This window comes from Ornithodoros turicata, chromosome 2 (assembly GCF_037126465.1).
Source record: "Ornithodoros turicata isolate Travis chromosome 2, ASM3712646v1, whole genome shotgun sequence".
NCBI classification, from domain to species: Eukaryota; Metazoa; Arthropoda; class Arachnida; order Ixodida; family Argasidae; genus Ornithodoros; species Ornithodoros turicata.
The window spans coordinates 48,685,197-48,710,789 of NC_088202.1; the positions used below are offsets into that span (position 1 = coordinate 48,685,197).

General features: G+C 46.0%; 1 protein-coding gene and 1 long non-coding RNA gene across 6 annotated transcripts in view; one reads left to right on the forward strand and one right to left on the reverse strand.

The window, feature by feature from the left end:
* LOC135385380 (thrombospondin type-1 domain-containing protein 7B-like) overlaps positions 1 to 25,593 on the forward strand; it is a 552,806-nt gene that overhangs the window by 115,064 nt on the left and 412,149 nt on the right. The gene's annotated exons all lie outside the window — the stretch shown is intronic.
* On the reverse strand, positions 15,388 to 19,899 carry LOC135383431 (uncharacterized). 4 transcript variants are annotated; one of them, XR_010419872.1, is made up of 8 exons: positions 19,811 to 19,899; positions 19,676 to 19,743; positions 19,460 to 19,609; positions 19,302 to 19,392; positions 19,112 to 19,196; positions 18,922 to 19,027; positions 16,459 to 18,782; positions 15,388 to 15,999 (listed from the first exon to the last, which is right to left on the reverse strand). It is a non-coding gene; the product is annotated as an uncharacterized LOC135383431 (long non-coding RNA). The 4 variants fall into 4 exon arrangements; XR_010419871.1 differs by having other exon boundaries at positions 16,459 to 16,621; positions 18,503 to 18,782; positions 19,112 to 19,392; XR_010419873.1 differs by lacking the exon at positions 19,302 to 19,392.

Consider the following 25,593-nt stretch of genomic DNA (forward strand, 5'->3'; position numbering starts at 1 on the left):
TGTTTCAAAAAGTGACGCTTTTGTGAAGTGTCAGATATTGACGCTTATGACTGGGACACCTGATACATGTGTCATAAGATTTTTTCGCGCGTGCACGAAATGTCACAGGTGTGGAAGTGTCACGATATTGCAACTGATTTACACTGAGTACTAACATCAGAGATGCGTCACCTATGCTCAAAGTAACACTAGTGCGATATAATGACACTTTCCAATCTGTAGGAAATACCCAGTCATGCTCAGTAGAGTAAGACAGCGCCGTCATATGGGAAAAGTATTTAATTGTATTACATTCCACTGCAAAATGTAAACACACTGGCTGCAATATCATAAATTGAATCATAGGAGTGCTAATGAAAATCTATCATGTATACCACTTCGAAAGAGGTAGCTACATTTTGTAAGCGACGGAGGACCCTGCATTTTTAGAGAAAAATGTTAAAATGATACACATTTCAGTTGATATAGGGATAAAGAATAAATGCAATAGTAAAGCTCCAACAAGTTTTCCACGTCGCATTGTGTGTGACGTAATAAGTACAAAATGGCTGTCAACGGAATCGGGCTATTTGGTAAAGAAAACACACACACAAAAGGGTGACATGTGTTGTAGACAGGGCATAGTGTACATCCATGCCATGGCGCGAGGCAAAAACGAAGGACAAATAGGATGGGAAACTTTATCTCATTTCAGAAAGAACGATTGAAAGCCTATCTGCTATTCTCTCTATCTTGGCACATTATAACCTTAGTTACTTGTGCGAACTACAATCATCATCGTTAGCAGTAGCTATGTAAACTAACTTGCATCGTTTTAAAGACAAGTCTTTAGAAATCGGTAAATACAGATCTACTTTACACGGAGTGCGAAAAAACGTTAAAGGTACTGTAAAACAGCACCGATCAAATGTCATTTAGTGTGGCTATTCGATAGTCCAAGCCACCAGGACAAAAACTGCGCAAGTTTCATTTCAATCGAAGGTGCAATTAATTAGAAAATTACAATTAAAGATTACGGGCAACACTGTACTAGGTATTCGAAATGAATCCGTACTCCTGCCACATACGGCGGCAACCACATTGCATGCGTATAACACTGGACCCGGCATAACAATCCACCATAAAATCCGCCCTTGCAATCCACACAACGGTCCCCATCTGAGGATAAACGGATAAGCGAACTGAAATGAAATGCTGAGCCGTTGAAAAAAATGTATCAGACGTTCAAGAAGCCAGACAGCGTCGGGACTTGTTTGTTCACAGAGGTTCACAGAGAGAGTTTGCTCGTTCGAAAGAGGCCGCGAACAGAAGGAGCTCGCAGGCGCAGCAGTGATGTAGGGAGAGCCTCCATCGAACAGCGGCCAGCGCTGGGTTACTTCGCAAAAAACACTGTGAACAGGGGTTTCAGAATGCATAGGGAAACAGGGAAACTAATAATATGGTTACTAAAATAACGAAGTTCCGATGTAATAGTGTGTAATACCAAGTGTTGCCCGCTGTACATGGGGTTGTTTGACACCAGGCGTCGCACTGCTCCACTACGCCGCGTTTTTCATGGCAAATTAAAAACATTTATAGCCCGTTGTCGGTCGTATGGTTCCGCATATGGTATTTAGAAGCTACAAAGTCTCTAGTCACATCGCCGGCATAAAATGCTTGTCTACTGCTTTACAGTACCTTTAACTGCTGCATTTGAAGATGGCTGCAGTATTTTCCAGGTTTAAAAAGTTTTATAATTTCCAGGTGTCCCTGTATTTCTCCAAAGTCCACATTTTCGATACGTCGTTATTGCAGAGAACCATTCAATTGAGAAAACAATTACCGCCGCCTTCCTTGGTGGCAGTGTTGGTGTGAGACGACATTATTTCCGAAAATAAAATCAAACCCAACATGGTGAACGCTATAATTGCAGATGGTCGGCAAATGGTATGTGTTGTGAGCAGTACACTCTGCATGAATGGAGAGAACTGAGGAAGGTTTAAAAAAAAGTGCCAGGGCAGTGAAAAAGTAAAAAGAAAGAAATAAGAGAGAAACTGATGTTCTGAGGCTGGAACAACATAGAAGGGACAGATACAAACAAAGCCTCAAGTTGCCTAAGAAATCAACGATGGAAGATTTTTTGCTCACTCATACATACATTCATAGGTCGTATGAATGTGTGTATGAGTGAGCAAAAAATGTAAGAGTGAAAGGAGGGTGAGTGAGAGTGAGTGGCTGGTTTGTCGTCCCTTCAGATGACGCACCCCGAAAGTCGCTCGAGAGGCGGGTTAGCTTAGCTCAATTGGTAGAGCCCTGGACCGGCAATCCAGAAGATGTGGGTTCGATCCCTACAGCTGGCTAACCTTTTCAGTGACTTTCATCTTCCAAGAAAGAAATGTCTCATCGGAAAGCACCGCTTCTTCGTGCAGCTTGCTTTCGTTTTTTAACAGGCCGTGTTGGCCGCATGCAGGACTGTACTCTAAGAGAAAAATGTAGAATTCCCTACCCAAGCTGGTAGAACGACTGTTCATCTACCATCTCGGGACAATGCACGCGAGCCTTCTCGTCCGCGGGATAAGCCCTTTTCCCTCTCTCTCACGTTTCCTCTAACAAACAGAAAAAAAAGCGTAGAATTTCTTTCCCAAGCTGGTAGAACGACAGTTTCAACTCTGTAGTTTCTTTTTTCTCTCAGTATAGCTCTACCGAGATGGGTAGAAAATTCTACCTTTTTTCCCTAGAGTGTACCTCCTCAGGAGTACCTCAGTGATGATGATTGGGGAGTTTCCTCTCTCTGGGCTATACTCTACCCCATTGCTGTCGTCAAGGCGGCGAAATATAATAATAAGTCGCCTCACAGTGAGGACCGAAGTCCTGCGGTGTCCAAAGAGTTTCGCAGTGCTTTCAGGGGAGAGCGTTGGTGGGCTGGATTTAGCCATGGACCAAGCAATTTTGACATGGTGAGAGGACGAGAGTCCAGCTGATTTAGACACACTGAGAGTATGGTTCGTAAAGGTTGGTATACAGTACGGGCAATGGAGAAGGATGTGCTCTCGATCTCCCATATCACCACCATAGTGGCGGCATCCTGGAGAGTCAACTTGTCTCAAGCGACAACGTCACGGAGCTGTCAAAGCCATATGAGTCGCATCCGATGAATTTATGCAGTGTATTGACGAGAGATGTTTCGTGGTATCCGGAAAGGGAGCGTTTTTATCAATTCTGGCAAGCATAGAAATGAAGAGAAAGTCAGCTTTCCATTAGCGGGGAGCCAGGGGTGCCAGAGTCGTCGAAGAATGCAACGACGGTCCCTGCTCAGCAGCGCAATACTCACCCGTCTCCTAGATTAGAGAGCTGCTTCTGCGGCGGTGTCAGCCTGCTCGTTCCCCACGATACCAAAACAACAACAACAACAGCTTTATTTCAGGATGATGGCTCGTTCCCCACTAAACCACAATGGGCTGGAGCCCACTAGAGAAGCTTATGTCCTACTTCATACAGATGCTGGTAAGCCATTAACACGTCCGTCACCAGGGGTGCGAACGAGCCTCGTATGCCGGTGTCTTCAATAGCTTGCAGTACAGATTTTGAGTCGGTCAACACACTGTCCATTCTCCCGGGCTAAAAACGGCACCGGCAGAGACACGTTTTTCTTTGTTCATGATCACTGCAGTGTGGCATCGAGTTTAAACACATTAACGATTGATTGTATATTCATGGGTACACTGTGGATACAGCTACAAATTATTGGACATGGAATGTGGTGCACGTTGAACATAAATTTATATTTCACGCATGCAGTAGATGTCATTGCCTACAAGGTGGATTACTCAGACTGCGCAGAAACCATTTTCTTTGATATTTCAGCGCAAAGCCATGCACAGGGGTCATTCAAGGTTAACCCAGACTTTTGCTCAAGAAAAATCAATGAGTAAATTTAGTTAACTAAAAATTTCGGAGGACTAAGTGCAATCCTCGCGGGACCAACACGTGCAGCAGGTGCAGCATCATGGCGGCGAACAGTGTGTCTGTAGCTGTGGAACAGCGATGCACAATCAAGTTCCTTGTTAAGGGGAACGTCAAACCAGCTGAGATTTTGCGGAGATTATAGGCACAGTAGGGGAAGGACGTCGAGGGAGAGAGCGTGCGAATGGTGCAGACAGTTTGGCTAAGGACGAGATATGGCGACAAATGAACCACTGGGAGTCGTTCGTTCGACAGCTCTCACGTCAGTGAACACCGCAACAGTTGAGCAAGGCATCCTCGTGAACCGGCGACTAACAGTTCGGGACATTTCAGCCCAGCGTAATATTAGTGCCAGCAATATGGACACTGCCGACATTTTACACTGATGACAACTTTAACAACGTTTTGGCGCATTATAGCCTCCGTCGCCGGGGCCCCATAAAAAACCCTCACCCCCACCACCATCATCATCATCAGTGTGAGGCAATCATTCACGAGCACTTACCCCGCAAAGTATGTACAAGGTGGATTCCCCGACACCCTGACCTTTGGCTGGCCTTTCTCCCGTTTTTCTTTTCCCTTTCGTCTAATAAATATACCCCCCCCCCCCCCCGACATTCCACTTGTGACCTGAAGGGACCGAGCACTGCACTCTCTGAGCAGCTGCTGAACCGGTTTCAATAATGGGGGGACGAACTTATGAAATCCATTATCACATATGATGAAACCAGGATGCATCATTTCACCCCAGAGAAAAAAAAAGAAGCAACATGGCATGGCGACATAAGGCAGCCCCGCAGCCAAAAAAAAAGGCAAGATGCAACCTTCTGCCGGAAAATCCATGTGTCTTCTGGGACATGCGGAGTGACCCATGTGGACACCTTGGAGCATGTGGTCACGATTAATGCCCAGTGCTACTCCACATTGATACAGGTGCCGTGCGAAGCGCAATTCGCAGCAAAATGGATGTTGTCCAGAAGGGAAATTCATCATGACAATGCCAAGCCTTTGGAATTTGTCGGTAGCAAACATGACCGAAGTGCGCTGGGAGGTTTTGCCCCATGCCCCTTACAGCCCAGATTTAGCCCCAATCGAGTACCGTTTGTTTGGGCCCCTTAAAGAGCGCCTTGGAGGACGGACGTTTCACACAGATGAAGCCCTCCCGAAAGATGTCCTTCAGTGTCTACAAAGCAGCCTACTTCTTTCTACGCCAAAGTCATCGAAGAGTTGCCGCAGCGATGGCAGGGGTGTCTAGATGCGCAAGGTGAATAGTTTGAAAAGCTGACGTAGTTTAGTTTGACGTAGTTTGGTTAGTTAGTTTGACGTAATTCGGCTTCCCGCGTTTTCCAATGCATTTAAAGAAATAAAAGTTTCCATCAACCTTGAACGACCCTTGTAATTCTCACAAGTCTGCTCGTAGTTACGTACTCATGGAAATCATATTAAAGATTCACCGATAGACACATGCTTGACGAAAGATTTCCCGCACATGCACCATCGGGTACAGAGAGCGCAAAGTGTCCATTCTCATGTGTGCAAATCACTGCGAAGAGTGGTTCGTGCACATCCCTCGGAATGTTCCGACAATGTGGACGTCCGATCACTCGTGGAAAACGCCATTTCCAGGCACCGGCCCCGAATGCTAGCAATCGCATGCGCGTTCGTTGCTTAGACTGTCGGCCTGCCACTACCATTATTTGCAGACTAACAAAAAAAAAAAAAAAAAAAAAAACACCAAGGAGTCACTTTCCGAAACAGTGTGTCACCACTCGCCAGCAACACTTGCACCTTCTGCGAGTTTCACACTTGAAACGTCACGGCCCCAGAAAATACGAAATTACGAAAAAGTACAAAATTACAAAACATACGAAAGTCTTAAATTCTCCTGTGGTAGTTGCAGAGGCCAAGTTTGTTTCGTGACACTTTTCAAATGCTTACTTTGACGCAGACAAAAGTGTCAAACCGATTATGTGTGTCAGAAAACCGTCACCGTTTTTAGAGTGTATCTGTGATCTGCACAATCGCACGGTATCCTTATTTAGTACCTTAATTGATTTTTGTCTCCTCGTGCTTCGCGAAATTCCGATATTGATTAGCTTCTTCCAGCGCAATCCTCACGTCTGTCGCCATCGCTTCATTTATTATTCAGTTCAGAGCGCAATTCCTCCAGGGCGGCCTCCATCTTCCCAAACAACTGCGCGATTGTGAGAAGTCCCTTGAGCTTTTATTTGCATAGAGAGTTAGAGCCATAGTTTACAGTTTGTATTTCTCAGTAAGCCATTCGATCTGTCTTTTCAATAGGTGGTATACGGTAGGACATGCAATACAGTTTACTCACGAGAGAGCGCTGCCAAATTCCCAATCGCTGAACTTGTTTGGTGTTTCTTGAAGTCTTAGGGGCCTGTCACACTGTTGCGACACTGCAAGATTTTTGTCTGTGCGACAACCGAAAGTTCAGTGTCTTGTCGTGTCGAACATCAAGTCACGCAGGCGAGACACATCAACTCCCGACACGACTTGTTTGTGCGACAAAACCAGTCGTATGCAGTTGAGAACTGCTCTCGACACCTGTCGTGTTCTGTCGCGCGTCACACTGGCTGGACTTGCGGGTTGCAAACTTTATTGTCACAAGGTAAATGCAAATGGCGACGGAGGACGGTGCGCTAGCCGCGCTTTCTCTTTCTCGCGGACGCCAACATGGGTGTGCTGTCGCTTGGAGAAGTATTCTCCTACTGTACTGATGATCGCGCAACTTTTGCTAAGATTTGCAGCTTTCTCTTTATGTTGCTCAGCACAGCAGTGAAGGCGACGAGGAGAAACAGATAATTTGATCGCGGCCGTGGCTATTGCGCCGCAAACGTCTTGACTACGAAGACTTGAGCTCGAAGATCGCAATGGGTACCGGTAATAGTTCTGATTGAACGATCGGGATCTTTGAGATTCCAAATGGAAGGATTCCTCTCATAAATTCTATGAGCATCTTTTCCACGTCAAAAGTGAAACCCTGTTCAGCTACCATCGACATATGTTCTCCGTTGCAGTTGCAAATATCAAGTGAACGTCCAAGCACAAGCCAGTAAAGATTTACCTAGAATCGTGAAAAGGCCCAACGAGGTCCGCATAGCTCAAAAAGGCGTCAGAAAGCCCATGATGCCACGAGCAGTCTCTGGCCTCTGTCGAGAGCCGAGCAACGGGAAAACGGGAGGGCAGCTGTAACCGCAGAGTGTCGTTCGGCGCTCACGTTAATTTTTTTTTTCGGGGGGGGGGGGGGGGGGTGGTGCTCGAAACAGCCCATAGTTTTTATGACAGTGCTTCCTAGAATCCAAAAACGCTTGAAAAAGAAAAGCGCAGGAAGACAGCAAAGACGACGGGAAGGTTGGACACAAGTAGTGCAAGCGAACGGTTGTGCGTCGAGTGTGCCGTGTGTGTGGTGACCGCTGATTCCCGACATCGTGCATCAACTCATCAGGTGGCTCCGCCTGGGACGCAGTAGTTGGGGCTCCCGACACACCTAAGACACTTGAATTCAATCCTGTACTAATGCATTTAACGCTACCTCACTGGCAATTCAGTCGGTCCGCCTGTTCATTATTGAAGTCAGAACTGTAACCCAAATAATGTCGTTGAAACAACTCGAACATTTTACAATTGTTATGTTCAAGTAAATCAGTTTATTATGTGTCCTGTCTCTGGCCTCCTGTTCATTCCGCTCTCAGAACGCGCCTCTTTACTGCAGCGATGATCGCATATGTTTGAGCAGAGATTCAACGTCGCACGACACGGTCGTACGACGTGATTCATCTGGCTGTCGAATCAAGTCTGATGTCACACTGAGAAAACTATGCGTACGACACCAGGCTTGTTGTCACGTCGCGGTGGTGTCGCATCAGTGTGACGGTAAGTCGGCGACATCCTTGGACAACGACTCTGCACGACACGACTGCGTCGCAGGGTGCTGGATGTCGTGTCGCACCAGTGTGACAGGCCCACAGCAGACTGTACGGAAAGCAAGTAGGTCAAATCTCTGCGGTGCTCTCGAGTTCCCCTCTCTATCCTATTGCCCTGAAGCGATCTCATTGGTCCCTCTTCCAAGTAAGGAGGTAACACATCAACGTGAGGCCCACGTGGATTCTTCTGTGGACGCCAACATGGGGTGCTGTCGCTTGCAGAAGTATTCTGCTACTGTGCTGATGATCGCGCAACTTTTGGTAGAGGCGAGCAGAAATGTAAGGACGGCGAGGTCCTCAGCTTTGAGATAGCCGGATCTCGCAGCAAAAGCTTTTGTGCAAGCATCGATGAAATATTATTGCTTTGACGATACATTGTGGTCTAAAATTCGTTGCACAGATACTGTGATTCCCAGCAGCACCAAAGTTTCTTTTCTCGCCCAGTTCCCTTTTCCCCACCGCGGCTGATGGGTTTTTTTTCTCGAGGGAGGCGAAAACAGACACGCCAACGTTACTGGAAGATTTGCAGCCATGAACTGTGCATACTTTGCTTTGTGCGGACCTGCGTACTGAAACGACTCCATGTTACCGACTGGGGATGCTTCTCCAAGGTGTTGTGCACGCTACACAAGTTCTTGTCCTTTCCCGCATACTGTTCATTCTCCCACCCATACGCCCTGCCGCCACCAACAAGGCTAGTTCAGCTCGAGGCAGCTCAGCGTAAGGGCCTAAGAAAAGCTCTGGGTCTCCTGCAGCAATCATCCAGCGAACTTGTCTACGGGGAAGCGGGATCAATGCCCGTTCGTCTTTTTCCTGCTGAACGTTTGTTTCGACAGTATGACAGACTACACAGGTCACACGCTGGGAAGATCATCCGCAGGATACGCCTCCACCGCGGATCTCGCTTCAGGAAACTGGGGAGGTACACCTACAAGATGCTTGTTGGCCCTAGGCCGAACTCCAGAGTGGAAGAGCCACCGTTTCTTTGGCAGGGACCGCAATGCTCTTTCTCTCTTCGGGGTGTCAGAAAGAAGTCACATGTCCCAAGCATTGTGGCAAAGGCGCCTGTAGAAGAAGCTATCCTGGAAAAGAAGGAGGGTGCACTGGAAATCTACACCGGCGGGTCCACCAATCCCGTTACCGGGAGTAGTACGGCAGCGTTCTGGTGCCCTGCAGTTGAGCACTCGTGGGGCGGTCGCATCCACACAAGCCTCCGCGAGGAAGGCTGACCTTCCATAACCCATACCAAGCAAGCAAGCAAGTGTCTTCAGCGTTAGCCGAGCTCGTAGCCATCAAGCAGGCCTTGGAATTCTTACACAACGTCGCAGAGAAGAGTGCTATTGTGCTTATAGACTCCAACTGCTCTCTTCAGCGGATAAGTAACCCCCGCATCGACGACCCCATAGCACGTACCATACTTGAGATATGGAAACAACTCAACAAGAACGGTATTGCCGTGGGTTTTCAATGGGTTCCTTCCCACGTAGGAACATCTGGCAACGAAACAGCTGACAGGATCGCCAACAGCTACCACAAGCTTGCTCCAGAGGTCCCTGCACCTCTGGACCCACGACATAATAGGAAGCAGTTCTGTGCGTACATTCGAGAAATCCATCTGACTGCTTACCCGGAAGTGCGACACTTCTCCTAACCATGCCCCGTGAAGGATCTCAACCGGAAGCGATCTGCCCTTCTCCACCAACTCCGATGCAAGTACGTTATGACACCCGCCTTTCGCTACAAACTGGGCTTTGGGTCATCGCCAAGCTGTGAGACTTGCTTCTGTTTCGGCGACCTGGCGCATATCAACATGGACTGTGCAGAGTCTCAAGCAGCCAGAGACACCTTCACCTCGAGCTTCAGAGCCTTATCACTTCCCTGTGGCTCTCTAGACGAGATTTCGTATTCGCAGGGTCCCACCCATATTCGTAGAAAAGCGCGAGACGCGCTCCTAGCTTTCGTTTCCTCTGTGGGACTGTCGTGAACGCTTTCCTTCTCTCTCCCTCCCTTCTTACTAATTTCTTTATATCTACGTTTCTAATTTCTAATTTCTTTTAATTTCTGACCCTCCATCCTTTCTCTTTTACTCCCCCTTCTCGTCTTCTCCTTTCACGATGGAGTCAAACTTGCCGCCTTGTATGAGAAGGGAGACCTCACTCTTCTTCCTAAGAACATCATACCACCACCACTACCACGAATTATGATTGTCTCTACGTCTCCTTGTTCATCAACATGGTGTCGTGACCGTGCCGTGGGGTACCATGCTGTACTGCTAATACCCCCTTATTACTGCATTATCAGTGGACAGAGAGTTCGTCGCGTGGTTACTCCAAACGTTACCCTCTCTCTTGTGCAGGGGCGAGCTGTCGTAGCTGTGTAGCTGCTGTCGAGCTGTCGTAGCTTTGTAAACTGGGCTAGGTTGTTGTTCTTCCTGAGCTCGCGTCGTGCTTGCTTCGGTTTCAGCACATTCGCGTAGCAATATTTGGTATTTGACACATCAAAGTATACAAGCTGGTTTCGGGATTTTTCTTTTTCAAAAGATGGTTGCTTTTAATAAGGACTGGCTCCAATTCTAGTGTTTCCCATTCCGTCGATAACATCTAATTATAGCGTTATTTAATTGTATTGTAAGTAATGAATCACCTAGTTACATACTGTCTCCGACTGAATTTCTCCTGACCGTATAACCAGCCTGCGAAGTCTGCATCAATGCTGCTTTCTAGCTCTTGTATATTACACGGATACGAAAGCCGGGTACGGGTACAAATGCAAATCATCCGCACTCTCGGAAAAAGGAATGCCTTGACACAAGTTTTTGCTTGTGGGTACCGACAAGAGAGAAATCCTGGTTTATGTTATTGGTGAATTTCAAAGACTGTGCAGCACTGCGCGACAAAGGCACCGGCGCAGTGTTCATGCGTCGAAAATATTTTCGCTTTTCAGCATCCCCTTTTCTGCGAGTAAACTTCCGCCCAGATGTGTTCATTTTCTTCGCAGGAGGAATAATGAAATAGAACTCCGTCTCGTGCAAAAGAAAGGATTTCTCCACAACAACTTTGAGAATACGGATTTTTGCCAAATAGGATGATGTTTGCGAACCGGCTTGGGTGTAATCCGAGCAAAAGAGGCACGCACGTATACCTTCCCAAAAACCTTCTTTTTGCATAAGAGATTGGTGTTGCCCATTTCATGTGTTCAGTAATCCTTCAGTGATTACTGAGCTTAAACAAGAGTTTCAGCGAGTTTCTTCACAAAATTGGTACTGCAACATCCCTGATGCGCTCAACCTGTAGCCTGAGAGTAGATCCGAAGCATATTCTGAAAGAATGTGATCGCTATTTTCTAGGCCCCGGCAGGCGCTCCGAAGAACCCTGGACACAATCGATAGAAGGTCTTTTGATGTCACGAACGGGTGTTGGGGAATTGGCCTGCTCTCCATCGGCAGACTCGCACAACGTTCACTTGTATATCATATCATGGATCTTGTTCTCCTGCATCTTTAAAGGGACTCTGACCAGAAGTTTAACAAATCTTTCGTTTGCATCTACATATTACGAAGGTATAATATGGCTCCAAGCCACACGCGAAATATTTTGGCTGTGCGCGGCGGCAAAGTTTGCAAGACGGGGAGCTGAAAACCAGATTGGCTTTTCCTCCTCAACTCGCGCAATCGGCGCCGAAATCTAGCCTCTTTGTAGTGGATATCCGCCAGTTTCCGTGTGCGTGACGAAAACATGAGGTTGATGTTTCATTGGGCGCCCGGACCGGAAGTTCTGTGAGAGAGTCGACATCCGGAAAGCAACAACAACAACAACTTTATTTTCGGCCTTGGAGAGTGGGGAGTTTCATCGCAACAGGCGATACTCTACCGCCTTCAATATGGACGTCGAAGCAAGAAACGCGGAGGCTTCGAGCCCGGAACTTTTTTCTGCGATCGGGAAGGAAATTCTGTGTGCTTAACAGTTCGGGAGCCTCGCTTTCGAAACATCGCCGATGCCGCAAATGCGAGCCGAAGTCAAAGCTCTAGAACATCGGTCACAGATTAAGCAAACAGGATCAGTTGCCTGTCTTCGACAGACAGGTAAGCGATGAGCTTTTTAACGCACACTGTGATCGAACATGTAAACGTTCTCTGAAATTTCGTGTCCTCATATTTAATGCGTACTTGCTGTTTAAGGTGCCGGTGCGGCTGGTGTGTCATAATGCCGAAGGAGATCAAATGCTTGTGCTGCAAGGAGCTCGAAAGCGCAGCCGAATGACAGCAATATCAGTGCGTACAACCCACGAAGATTTCCAACTTTTATGCCTCAATACGACTGTCCTGAAGGTGGCATATTTTGAATTCCGTGGGCAGCGCTAACCTATGAGCGACCACATTCACAAGTAAGTCACATGTGGTCCTGTCGAACGATGTTAAAATTTGGGCGCTCAAAATTAGTTTGGTCCTGCATTAAAGTCGCAAAGAACTCCAGTACAGGACGCAACACATAAAAGACGACACAATACGGAACTGTGAATTGGAGAAAAGCAATATAGGCAACTGTGTAATTGTCAGTGTGCTGTGTCTTAAGTCACCTTTTTATGTACTGCCCTGTGCTTAGGTTTTTAGCGATATTGAGTGTTCTTACTTTCGATTCACTGGAAAGTAAAAAAAAAAAGAAAATGTTGGTTTCTAAAAGAATATACAGCATGTGTAGTAATATACAGGGTGTGTGCAGATAAATTGCGGTCGCTCTCAAGTACATGTGGAAATGCCACGACACACACCCTGTACTGTGACCGGTTACCTATTTGCCTAAACTATATTTTATGTGCATCTGCGTAGACGATACGGATATACTGCGTATCGCTAGTTTTCAAGGTGCTCTTACCACGAGCATGGTCATCCCGGCCTGTGCAGTGAACAGGATCTGGCGGGCCTTCCACACAGAAACTGCCACAGGCTTCAAGTACCCAACATCCTAACTGAAGGTACCTCTTCGCACAGCTCGCCTATCGCATTTAAAATAATTCAGCATCTGTATTTAGGATGACTTATAGCTCTCAGGATGATGCATGGTTCATTACTTCAATATGTTGTGTTGAAACAACTAGTCCTTTTTAATGAGTCTTGCGGAACGATAGATGAGCACTCCTTTCGTGACATTGTGTACCGGTGGTACACTGAACAATTTCTTGAGCAAGACTGATGAACAAATGAAAAGCAGAGTCTGTCTTTCAAATATGCATGTTCCTTGTAACTTCTCTATTTGTTAAGTGACCCATGTTGATGTCCCCCTCATGTAATGCACGCGAGGGCCTTTGAGGTATATTCATGAATAAATAAATATCAAAACCAGAAAAAGATGTAACATCTATTGTAATACCTACCTTCTCTTTGCGTGAATGATAGATAAACATTCTCAAAAGGTCTGTTGTCACACTTTGCCTGATTGTGCCTAAAGCCTAATTCACCCTCTTACATCATCTCCACATCCTAAATCTCCAAAGCTGTACAATGCTAAAGTAATCAGGTACTACATAAAAAAGGGGGAAGGAGGAAATTAAAAAGCTCACACATATAAAATTCGAAGAAACCCTGGTGCTTTCTCGGGGCGACTCATATCTCAGCCCTGGATCAGATCACCCATAGAAAACAGCTTTTCTGGGCCTCAGTGATTGATTCCCTTGATTGCCCTGACTGTGAAGCAATACTCATCGGCTTGGTGGCAAGTGGGCTTGTGTCTGATAGTGCGGTTTGGAATAAAGGGAGCAAGGAACATCTCTCAACGGCCTTAAGAAGGATATCAACATAATCTGTCAAGGCATAGCATTTCATATTGCATACCATATATTTCATAGCATAGCATATTTCATACCATCATTTCATATATATATTTCATAGCATATCATACAACACTGCTCATAGAAGCTGTGAAGTTGTGACCATTCATGTTGGGAAAGCATACTGGAGTTACCTCAGGCAGTGCAACCAGAAGTGGGCGTCAGGTTCATAGACAGCACCTTATGAGAGGAACAGCGACAGTGCCCAGTGAAGACTCGGTGTATAACACTGACCTCTGGTGTATGAGTTCTTGTTATCTACAATCAGGTACCCATGTTCTGGTAATCTGGAAAAGCCTTAGCTCTCTTGGAGGAAATTGCTAATGCATCTGAGTGTCTTTTGTGGAAACAGGTTGTAACTGTCTTTCTATCCATCCTTCTTGGTTGCCCTAGCAAAAGCAAATATATAATGCTGCACACAATGTATAATGCTTTCACACTAATTGCTTTGAGTGTTCTCAGGCTCCTGTAAATGGAGCTACCTCGTGCATACGCTGTTGCATGTCGGCAAGAACATAAATCAGATTGCCTTTACTTTTGAAATTGGCCCTTCAGTGCCTCATGTGACTGCAAGAACGGTATCCCCTAAGCAATAGGCAATAAGAATGATTTCTACAATGTAATGAGCTTTCTAAAGCAGCAACTTTATTTGAAAATATATTTCAAATGCCGGGTGACGACCTCATAATGTAACATCCTTTACTGAAAACACCGCTTAACACAACGATTAAAAACAGAGCGTAAACGTTTTGCCGCCTGTCCGGGTGGCATCATCAGTACAACAGAGGCGAAAGACGAGCACATAAGCCTACTTATCTAAGAGGGCGTCATACACATCCGATAGGGGGCCACGTTTTGTATTACAGGCTGATGCATCACGTCTGATAAACCAGGGCTCTAAGAACTTTCTAGGGCCATATCGCTAGTCATGTGCAAAGGTTACCACACCATCAAAATTAAATACATGTCCCTTAGGCAAATGGTAGACTAATTCGGTCCTGGTTTGAGCAGCATTAGAAGTCACTGAAAAGGTTAGCCAGCTGCAGGAGTCGAACCCACATCTTCTGGATTGCCGGTCCAGGGCTCTACCAATTGAGCTAAGCGGGCTTTGTATGTATTGTATGTCCCTTCTATGTTGTTCCAGCCTCAGAACATCAGTTCTTTCATGTTCATTAGAAGGCTTGGCAACGTCCCTTGTGTGCTCTTCTAGTCTTGCCCCACGTCTTTTGTCTGTCTCGCCAATGTAGGTGGCATCACAGTCTATGCACTTAACTTTATATGCACAGTCTTAATGCCTGATGGACTGAGTGCCCTTCAAATGGCGTATGAAACACCTTGGATGAAAGGAATGCACACCACTGATTTGACTCCTTCGGTGTTGTTTTTGACTGTTCTCTGTTGTAGCGATGATGCCACCCGGATAGGCGACGTAACGTTCACTCTCCTTGTTCTCAATTGTTGTGTTAAGTCGGTTAGTGGCGAGCTTCATACCCTGGGCCACTACTCTAACAATTGCTTGTGGTAATGTGGTGAAATGGAGTAATGAGCCTTGTAAACAATTTACTTGGCAATGTATTTATTTATCTGTCATAGGTTGAAGAACTGTGTGGTGTTGCATAACGGAGGGATGTGTAATTATGCAGGACCGATCACCCAAGGGCCTTGCTTCAGATTAAAATGTGATGCAAATGTAACGTGGCAAACGCTGCATGGTGTTGAAATAATAGGTTCTACTCACGAATTGTTGGCACGGTTTGGGTTAGTCAAGAAACTGCATATCCAGTTAATGGTAGCAGGATCAAATTTTAATGAGGCTAGTGTGGCCAACAAGTGAGCATAAAGCACAGTGTGAAAAGCCCTTACAAAATAAAAAAAATACTGCATCTACGTGGACCGAGAAATCAAGACAGTTTAAAATGCTGTGATCGAATTATGTTTGTTTTGCCTAAATACCCTTTTCTAAAGTCATGCTGGAATTTTAAAAAAATAATTGATAGACTCAACATGGTTAATAACGTGTTGGTATATGATGCGCTCCATTAGTTTACAGGGAACCCTAAAAAGTGGAGCTGGTTAGTAGATAGAAGGAGCATAGTTGACACCTCTTCTGAAGACAGAAATTAGCTTGTGACCTATGCCCTCGACTCAGACACGTACAAAGCACCTTTCACACAGATTAACGCATCTTCGTTCCAGCACTTCCGACTTCAAATGTTCATCGCTGTTGAGTGGTCTGTCATTCTTGTAACACAGATCTTAATTGAAATGCAGGTGCATAAGGGATGTCCTAAAAGGAAAGTGTTTGGTTTTAGTCCTCTTAATGTTTCAGAAAACAAACTTCACAGTGACTATTCTTCTGAAATGAGCAACTCCAACGAAAGCAAAAAATATATCTGGCCATATCATTGTATCCAACTGAAACATGGCACTTCATTTGAATAATGACAGTTAAAGATGATGATGATAAATCAATTTTAATGGCACATAAGCAACTCAGGCTATAGTGCGCCAAAACCATGGAAAAATTGTGACTATTAAAAATCAGACGGTTATACTAAAATAATATAAGAAAAATAAGCAGTCGAAGAAAAGGCAGAAACAATTGTTGGCACTGTGTAGCAGGTGTCGAGTTTTCCACACTAGGTGTTCAATAATGATGTACGCTAGATATGTTATAGCATCAAAAGTACAGCGATATACCCACTCAATATGTGGTGGGGATATGTGAAGCCAATATAACACATACTTGCATTTCGAACTTCCTTGAAAAAGGCAGTCCAGGTCTGTCGGATTTGTCACACTCAATACAAAGCCAGTAAGCACAGTGTGGAATGACTGGTTCATCTTTCGAAAGCAGAGGTGCAGCCCCCACGAACTTTCGTCATCTCAATGCTTCAGAGCGGCATAGCCTAAAGGGGCCATCAGAAGGATCATATAAAATATAACTGGGTTCATGAAGCGGAGGGCTCTGTGGGATACGTAAGAAAGCATACGTGTTACAGAACAGCTACGAGAATGATCGGATGCACTTGCATGGTTTTGAGTGCGTAGACTTGGAACTCAAAAAGAAATGTGCTAACCTCGTTGAAACTGCTTTTTCGTCAGAACCACACGAGAGCACACTTGGTTTCTTTAGATGAAGGTTCAAAGAATTCAATTTCAGCATTTGCAGTACATCATCAGGTCCCGAGGCTCCTTTGATATGCGGCAGACAGAATTTCGCTGAGGCGAGTGACTGCCTTCTTTGCTTTGGTTCTTTGCTTCGCAGCAGGTCAAGAACAGTACGCCGCAATGATAGGTGAAACGTTCAGAATATGGCGAACAACTCCAACACCAACCCAATGACCAGAAAAAGGCAGGATGAGCCGGGAATTACACAAGTTCGCAAGCTCGTCATATGGCAGCCATTACAGTTGACCAGATACGGAACAATATGGAACGCAAGACAACAGAACGCACATTGAAAAGGCAATCGTAGAACCTACTGCACGTGTTAAATGAAGGGTATATTTTTCCTTTTGAGACTCCGTAACAAAAACATGTTAACACATAAACGCTATTTCATAAAGGGAATTGACAGGGTATTGCGTGACCACGTGATGCGTTTGAGCCAATTGTGGGTGTTGCCAGTGGCCCTCATGTTTACGTGATTTTGATGGTTCGCTGGGGTGGATATCCTATGTAAACGTATGTTCTCTCGGTTTGACGCATAGGCGCGCTGCACTCTGAGGAAGTCGAATGTTTAAAATTCGAGTTTAGAGAAACCGTGGGGTTTTAATGCGTGAATTTTCGCATGGAGGGTGCTTTATCGACTGCAAGTACGACAGAGCCCCCTCAACTTCTGGTCAGAGCCCCTTTAAACGGATGGTTTGCTCTCCAAGCAAGCATCAATGCGTAGCTATATGTTTCCACCGGTGGTGTAGCCCCTGATTTACCGAATCCCTCCTGTACTTTCCGTCAACTCTTCGAGCTCTATAGTTTATTACCGGCATTATAAATCACTGGAATCCACATGCTTTGAAATTCGCGAGCAGAAAGCGGCATGCATGAGGGCAGAGTGGGGAAATGTGGGCGCGGCCTTGGCGAGTGACTTCTCCCCTGGTGCAGAATGGACCTTTTTCATAACTGCTTATGCGGATGCGCTGTAGCTCCGATGACCTTGGGTGTGCCGGTATCTCCGTGTGCAATAGATAGCGCAGGAGTGGGTGCCAGTAAGGGCACCAGTGGGGACACCGCGCGATCTCGTCGGCCCCACTCCAAGCCCAGCTTTGGTCGTTTATGCTGCCCACGTGGTTCTGTTTTGGTGCGCGCCGAGGGTGGTTCGCTAGTGAGCTGCGGAGATACGACGCGAATGTGAAAATGCTGAACTCTTTGCGTCCCGTTGTAGAGAGCACTTGAACAGTAGGTGTCGGAGAGGAACGTTGACAAACGTCACGTAATAGTCACGTGAGCCGAAGAGGAGATTTTCCGGTTGATCCTCCCCGTGTATATTTGCGGGTCCACTGCCGACTGTCACGGCAAAATAATATATGCGAACAACCCTGGAAATATGTCGATTTCTGGGGAAAGGGCTGGCAAGGAGCTGTTTGAAATGATATGGACCTTTCACACGCTCTCCCATGCTATGTACCACCTTACCCCATCTACCACGTAAGGCTTCCCCGCCCGGCTGGCAACAATGTTCAAACCAAATTCACTTCATTTTCCAGTATGACGTTATCTGTGCATGGGATTCCCACAAATACTGCCACATTCAAAACGAATGTAGACTTATTTCAAACATACTTTACAGTGGTTACCCAAGACTACTGCGTTCGAACGGTTGGAGCGGGAACACGGGCGGATGAGCAGGAACAAAAAACACATGCGCACACGACAGGCACTTTTTTCCTGTTCAGTTATCAATATCACAACGTGAAGTTCGGTGTCGATAGAGTCTTGCACGGAACGCAAACTCCGTTGTCACACATAAGAGTTCGGCAGAGGCGGTGCACTGTGACTCTTCACTGTGGATTAGTAGCAGCCTCGTCCACACGAAACGCCAGCAGACACACGGATTGCCGGGAACACCTGCTGACGAAATATTCAGATCAGAGCACGAGCCAAGCCGTTCAGGTTTCAAACCGACGCGCTGTGATTCACTGCGCTTCAAAGTTGCCCTGTCGCGCCATATAAGGGACCTGCAAACTTTAATGAAAGCATAGCTAACCTTTAGATATAGTGATCGGAGACGCACGATATGTTCCATAAGGCAGCTCAGGAAATATGTTAACAATAAGACATTATGCTCGATTCCCGCGTCAGTCTCTTCAACCCTGCAACAAAGAACAAGATTTGAAAATAAGTGTGGTACGAAAAAAAGAAAAACACCATTCAGCGAGGCAGAATTCCGCACTCACTTGTGCCCTCGAGTTATCTCCGTATGTCATTTGGAGCACCAGCAGCATCCACGGGGACCTGCGAGCTTCCAACGAAAAACGAAAACTGCTTCCGCCCACACAAAAGGCGGAGCAAACGAATCTTTTGAAACATTTTCAAAGCACAGCCTCATAGCAAGCAATGAAACAATGTGGACATATGCATGCGTACATATGTTATAAAGCTCAAGCAACGAGCTAACGAACTGCCTGTATCTTCAACCTCGCTGTACGAATGATGAACTGAACGTCTATGAGTTTTTCTATTCGGAAACGAGAAACAAGTAACATCAGCTAACTCGCCACTCTTCCAAAGAGTTCCACGCTCACCCGTTATCTGCATTCCGTTTTCCAAGACCCTTCTCATGACATATGTCATCCAACCTGCAATGTTTTTTTTTTATTCGCTGTAGCAAAACAGTTGCCTGCCTAAGGTTCACCCTAAGCACCCAACGGAGGCTGAATCATTTCCCTCGATCCCTATGACAAACAATTGGAATGGTGACCGTGTAGCCACTAAGGAGTAAAAAAGATCTAGGTACATACCGATGCCTTTCCTCATAAGTACGTTGCAGTCTGGAAATCAACGGAGGCCACATCGTTTCCCTTGGTCCCTGAAACAAAGAATATGAATGGTGACCGTGTAATGAATAAAGAGTAGCGAAAGGTTCACGTACGTACCGGTGTCTTTCCACATAAGCTCGTTGCAGTCTGGAAATCTGAAACGCGTACAACGACGCCACGCAGACCACGCTGGCTCAACAACATGACTGAACACGAACGCAAGCAAGCGGCTACTGGAACACTGCCAACACAATCCTTCCGTTGGTGAAAAGTTCATGAGTCACTTTTTTCCAGAGAAGGGTAACGGTAATGGTAACGGAAACAGAAACGGTATATTAGCGAAATTGGATATGGTCACGATAACGGAAACGGAAACGCATACCACGACCCTCCATTACCGGAAACAGAAACGGAAACGAATTTATCGTCCGGTATTGAATTCGGGTAATGGCTATTCCTGTTGTGCGATGGCATTTGAGTGACTTTTCATTTTTCGTTTTTGTTTTGATGACTCCATTCCCTGTAATGCTCTAAATACTACATGAAAGCATGGAAGGAAAGCGCAATATTGGATCTCGCGGGTGCATCCGTCGCTTACCTCGTCCCAGTCCTCATAGCTCCATGACATCAACACATGACTATACTCCACCATAGTACAAACAGCCTACTATATTTACTTATTTTGTACTTCGTTCTTTTTTTTAATTTCACCGTGGCGATGACAGTATTATTTACTACTGAGAGCGTCCGCTTATGAATGCGACATTGAATGAAGGTTACGCCCATCTTGAGTTGCAGGACTCCGAGTGACTGAAGACATGTTCCTACATTTCGTTTTTAAAGCTTGCGAAATGCGCGCATCCTAACGACGTAAAATGATTTGCGTAGTGTGTACGTGTGACACCGAAGGCACTTGTGCAAAACAGGGTGCTGACAGAGCCGGAAGGGCTGTCCTCTCGCAGCTCTGTAACAACCGTTCCATTACCGGAAACAGTAACGGAAACGAAATTGAAGGGCCGGTATCAGAAACAGATAACGGAAACGAAAATATAGCAGTACCGAAAATAGAAACGGTAACCAAAATACGTCCGTTAACCTTCCCTGCTTTTTTCTTTCTTTCTTCGTGGCCGAGATGAGAAGGTTCACAGGGGTTTAACGGCGCAGTTATGCGGTTCAACACATTGGAGACTTAACAAACCCACTATGTACCGCTTAAAACTTTTCATGCTGCAGCGTGAACCTCAAGGATCAGACGGTTCTCGAAGTCGCGCCGTCTATGAATCTCCTGTCTTTAGTGAACCGCTTATTTGATCGGGTACGTAGGAGGATCAGATTTTATAGTGTACAGGTGGGCTCATCATGTTAACACCTTACTAGCCATGTGCTTTTACATAATCTCTCTCAAGTACCTGGTCTCACGACAAGCTTGGCCTCTATATTCTGCACATTTTCCCCTCATCATCATCATCATCAACTCTTCGCGAGGAAGTGGCATGTGTGTTTGTGTGAGAAGAACACAACCCGAAAAACGGAGAGGGGTTGACGTAATCAAGACACAGCCCGGAAAACTAGTTTATCATTTCACATCGATCTTCTGCTGGGATGGTTCAGTGAGATGGTGGAGTGGTGAAGGTTACAGCCTTACGCATCATGACTGAGAGCAGTCTCGGGTTCAAAGCCCGGTACAGTCTGTGCTGTCTGGGGGTTTCCCTCAGATTTCTCTCGCGCGCTTCAATGAAAGTGTCAGCAGTGTTTTGAAGTTGGCCCAGGAGGCGCGATCTCCCGAGTAGCGTACCGATGCCCGAGAGTTGAGCCGCGTTTCATGAAATATGATCTTTGTAAATGATGGACTACGTTTGTGTTCACCGGAAACTGCCCTCCATAATTTTTATCCATGCATCTCGCCTCAGCTCATGTAAGCGCTTCCCGGTTACTTGTGGATTACCATCAAGCTCAAAGATCAACACCTGACTTCACTTCATCTGTGAATCACCTGCAAAAGCCTGCACATATTCAGATGCATCGAAACAACATCGCAGAATAATGGTTTACCGCCACTGAATCTATTGAAGCAACATTCTTATAGTCCTCGCATCTGACACGGATACTGACAGATTTTATTCCTTTGAGTCTCCTTTAAATTATTCTGCCATTTCTCAATTCGCACTAGTAATGGATTCTGTCACGCATTAATTATTCACGTCCATTGAACATGAATAACCGCCACGCGAGATACGCCTCCGCACCTGCGGAAAATGTTTCCGGTCCACACTGTGCGGCCATCATCCGCCGTGCAGGAGAATATACCCCGAGGTCCGTTTAATATTAAAGTCCTAATTCAGTACTACCGACCGAATGGTCTCACGTTGCTGAGGTAATGGAATTCTTAAGTTGCAGAATGCCTGTCATCATTCACAAGAGAAGGATTGTAATCCACTATCCGAGGAGATCCAGGGTTCCTCATGATCAATTCGGAACAACGTCAGCTGAATATTGAGGAGCTGTATTTCGTATTACGTCAGCACTGTTTCCATCTCTGCAAGAACGTCACTGAATAACATAGAGAATTGCGGCAGGAGCTGCGGAAACCGTATTAAGGTTCTCCCCGTATAAGAGACGCGTTCGCAGTGGCAGGTTGAAAGCTCCACATTTACATATAGCAAATAAAATTGTTTGACACTTTCCTTGATGCAAGTTTTTATTACAGAAACTTATCTGCTTTGAACAACCAAGCGTAGCCCATCTTCCAGATTAGATGAGAGACTTGTGTTTCATGTGGTTCGGAGTCAAATGTTTGCTCTCAGCTCGACGAAGAGCAAGGCAGCCTGTTTGTCGTCAAAACGTAATGAAGCCTGTACACACGTCAGGGCTCAATATCCTAATCAGCCTGAGCAGCCTAATAATGGATGCGTCTTTATTTAGTCATTGTGTTTCAATTTTAACTTCATGGTACGCATGGTACAGCGAGACGAGTACAGAGGTAATTAGGAGCTTCAAAGTACGGTCCTCACCGGTTGGGTTTGTTGACTCAACGAATCACAGTTGCAATAACGCCGTATCGATCGGGAAAATCCGGGAAAAGGGGGATTATTGGACACTGGGATGCAATAAGATGGAAAAAGGAAGGGAACGGCCATACAACACAAATGGAACACGCCTTATACGCCCGGCTTCGCTCGCACTCTGCTACCTCACAGGTATGTTATATCTAGGGTTCCGCGTCTTCGATGTTTATTTTTGGGCGGATTCGAGGTATGTTTTGCGATGTTTATTGATTTTCGCGAAATCGGAGTTCTTCGATGTTTTTCCTTGCGTGTACATGGTGTACAGGACAGTTGTCGGCGAATAGCAATTGCAATGTAGTTTCAGTGCTTTGCGCGTCTAACGCAGCCTTAACAACAACAACCAATGCGAATTACCAGTTTTACCAGTACCAGTTTTATGAAGTACCATTTCGAGTTCTATAAGTGGTGCAAGAAATGACCGGAAGGCGTTTACTTACCTTGTTCTTTACGAGGATTCTTCAGATTCACGTGCTCCGATATGCGCACCGCACCTCTTCCACACCCCAAATTAACTGTCACGCGACAATACTTGCATACGACAACATCTTCCTTGCCTGAAAGTTCAAAATCTCGATTTTCGCAAACGTAGTCCGAGGCCATCTTCCTTTTTCTTGCCATCTCGTGTGCCGCGGAAACACAGGACCGCCGTACGTGGAAAGTGGACGTGTATGTACTGTGGTAACCTCTACACTAAACAACTAAAGGCCGGTGACCGAGATTCTACTTGACACCACGTCCCTGACCTACAATGGCAGAAGAATGAGATTCCGACCAGAGCACCCGATCCGGGACAAAAGGATTGACCCTGGAACACTCAATGTGGTCGCAGGTCATCCAACCACAGCAAATACCAAGAACAGAAGCGTAATAATTAAGGAAAGCCTGCTTGGCATGTTGGAATCTTACGCTGGACATGTGAAGCAATTTATCTGTCATGGTTCCTGGAATGTTCCTCTTTGTTCGGTGTTTTTCGATTAAAACCGAATCAGGGAAAATTTACCCCGCGTATGTTTTTCAATGTTTTTCGATTAAAACCGAGAACGCGGAACCCTAGTTATAGCGTGTTCGCTCACACCGTGTGACCCAAAGTTACACACGTTGTTCATTTTGGATTGGTACTGTACTTTTCATTTGTATTTCTCGGTACATGGGGGGAAGCAGACTGCGATGTGGAGGAAGTAATAACACTTACATTAACCCAGTCGGTCGTGCTAAGTACCTTATCTTCTGACTTGTGCATTGCTCTAGAGAGGACCGCCGAAGCTATCGATATATCTCTCACGTACCAAATATTGAGGGCCGCTCATATGATGGAGTTTTCTGTCTCTTTTCATCTTTGCTCACTACTATTTTATACGTCATAGGTGTTGTTTAGAGAAGCATCTCATGAATGAGCACCCGTGGTGGGGAATCCTGAACGGTGATGAACAGATGACGATTAGAAGCGACAGGTACACTAAAGAGAGTTAATATGCTCATACTCATCGGCAGATTTAAATGATGATGCGGCAAGGAGCGGATAGAAGTGCCTCGGTGCAGTCTTCGTTGGTCATGTTTTTAAAGCCACACTGTGAACATATTTTTCGCTTGATCTATTCTGTAAACAAAACAAAACTGGAGATGGCAGCGGTCAGGGGTTGAGAGCATAGCTCGGCGCGATCATGATCGCGGCAGCCTTGCCAGTGCTTCGTGATCGCACTCATGATCGCGATCATCAGGCTTTGATAAGGCATTGCGATCATGATTGCGCCGAGCTATGGTTGAGAGTAAGCTGCCTGCATTATCCAGCCAATCGGGTAGCAATAAACCCCGTTTGAAGCAGATTACAATACCACATGATGGAATACACACCATAAAATGGAATACCACATAATGGAAAGATAGCCTTGGCTGCACCATAACAGCACTTCAGCTAGCTTGGCCTCCATAAAAAAAAAAAAAAAAACATGTTGTAGTTTGAGGGGCGGGCATGTGATACTATCGTAGCTATGACCCATATGTTTTATGAGTAAGCTCAATAAGTTTACAAAACACACACACCACACACACAGAAAAAAAAAACTGCACTCTCATTCATCTCCTGTATCACAACCATCATCCCCACTCGTCTCTTCATCCCTTCCCCTCCCTTAGTGAACCGAGCCTTGGTGAGTTCTGAGCAGGCTGACCGCTCATTCCACGAACATCACCGCACCGCCACTACCCTCTTGTCTGAGTCTGACTAATGCTCCTTAGTGAATTCCAAAACCGAACGTTTCGTCGTAATCGGATGAGCGATGATATTTTCGGCCCCCTTCCGACATGTCATTTCGCCACGTCCACATTGCCACTTGGCCTTCGCCACTAATTGAACACTGGCGCGCGCATCGCATTTTCTCTCGCGTTACAAGCTTTCCATTGCTGTCATCACACTTGTTGGTAGGTTGAGGACAGCAGCTGGAATTAAGTGATGCAAGAGGAGAGTTCGTAGTGATCAAGATGGATGGTGTGTGAGAAAACATGTCGGGTGCACAACTGAAGAGTTCTGGTAGGGGTCAGCAATTAGTAAGTCGTGTCAGAAGCGACTCAATGTTAGTTCCTGTTCCCCGGAGGAAGCGACGAGCATTTTCAGACGTCATGCGCACTGATGGTGCCTCTCTGGGTGGCGCGTCGTGTTGGGGTTCGCTTCTTGAGTCTGCACCCCATCGTACCAACAGTGCCTGTGTTCACGATGCACGATGTGTTCAAAGTTGTCATCTTGTTGGCAGTACCTGAAGTTTGCGTCGTCCACGGAGCCTATCTCACATACCAATAGCCCCGACAAGTGGACGAACCCAGCCCCGCACGAACGACCCG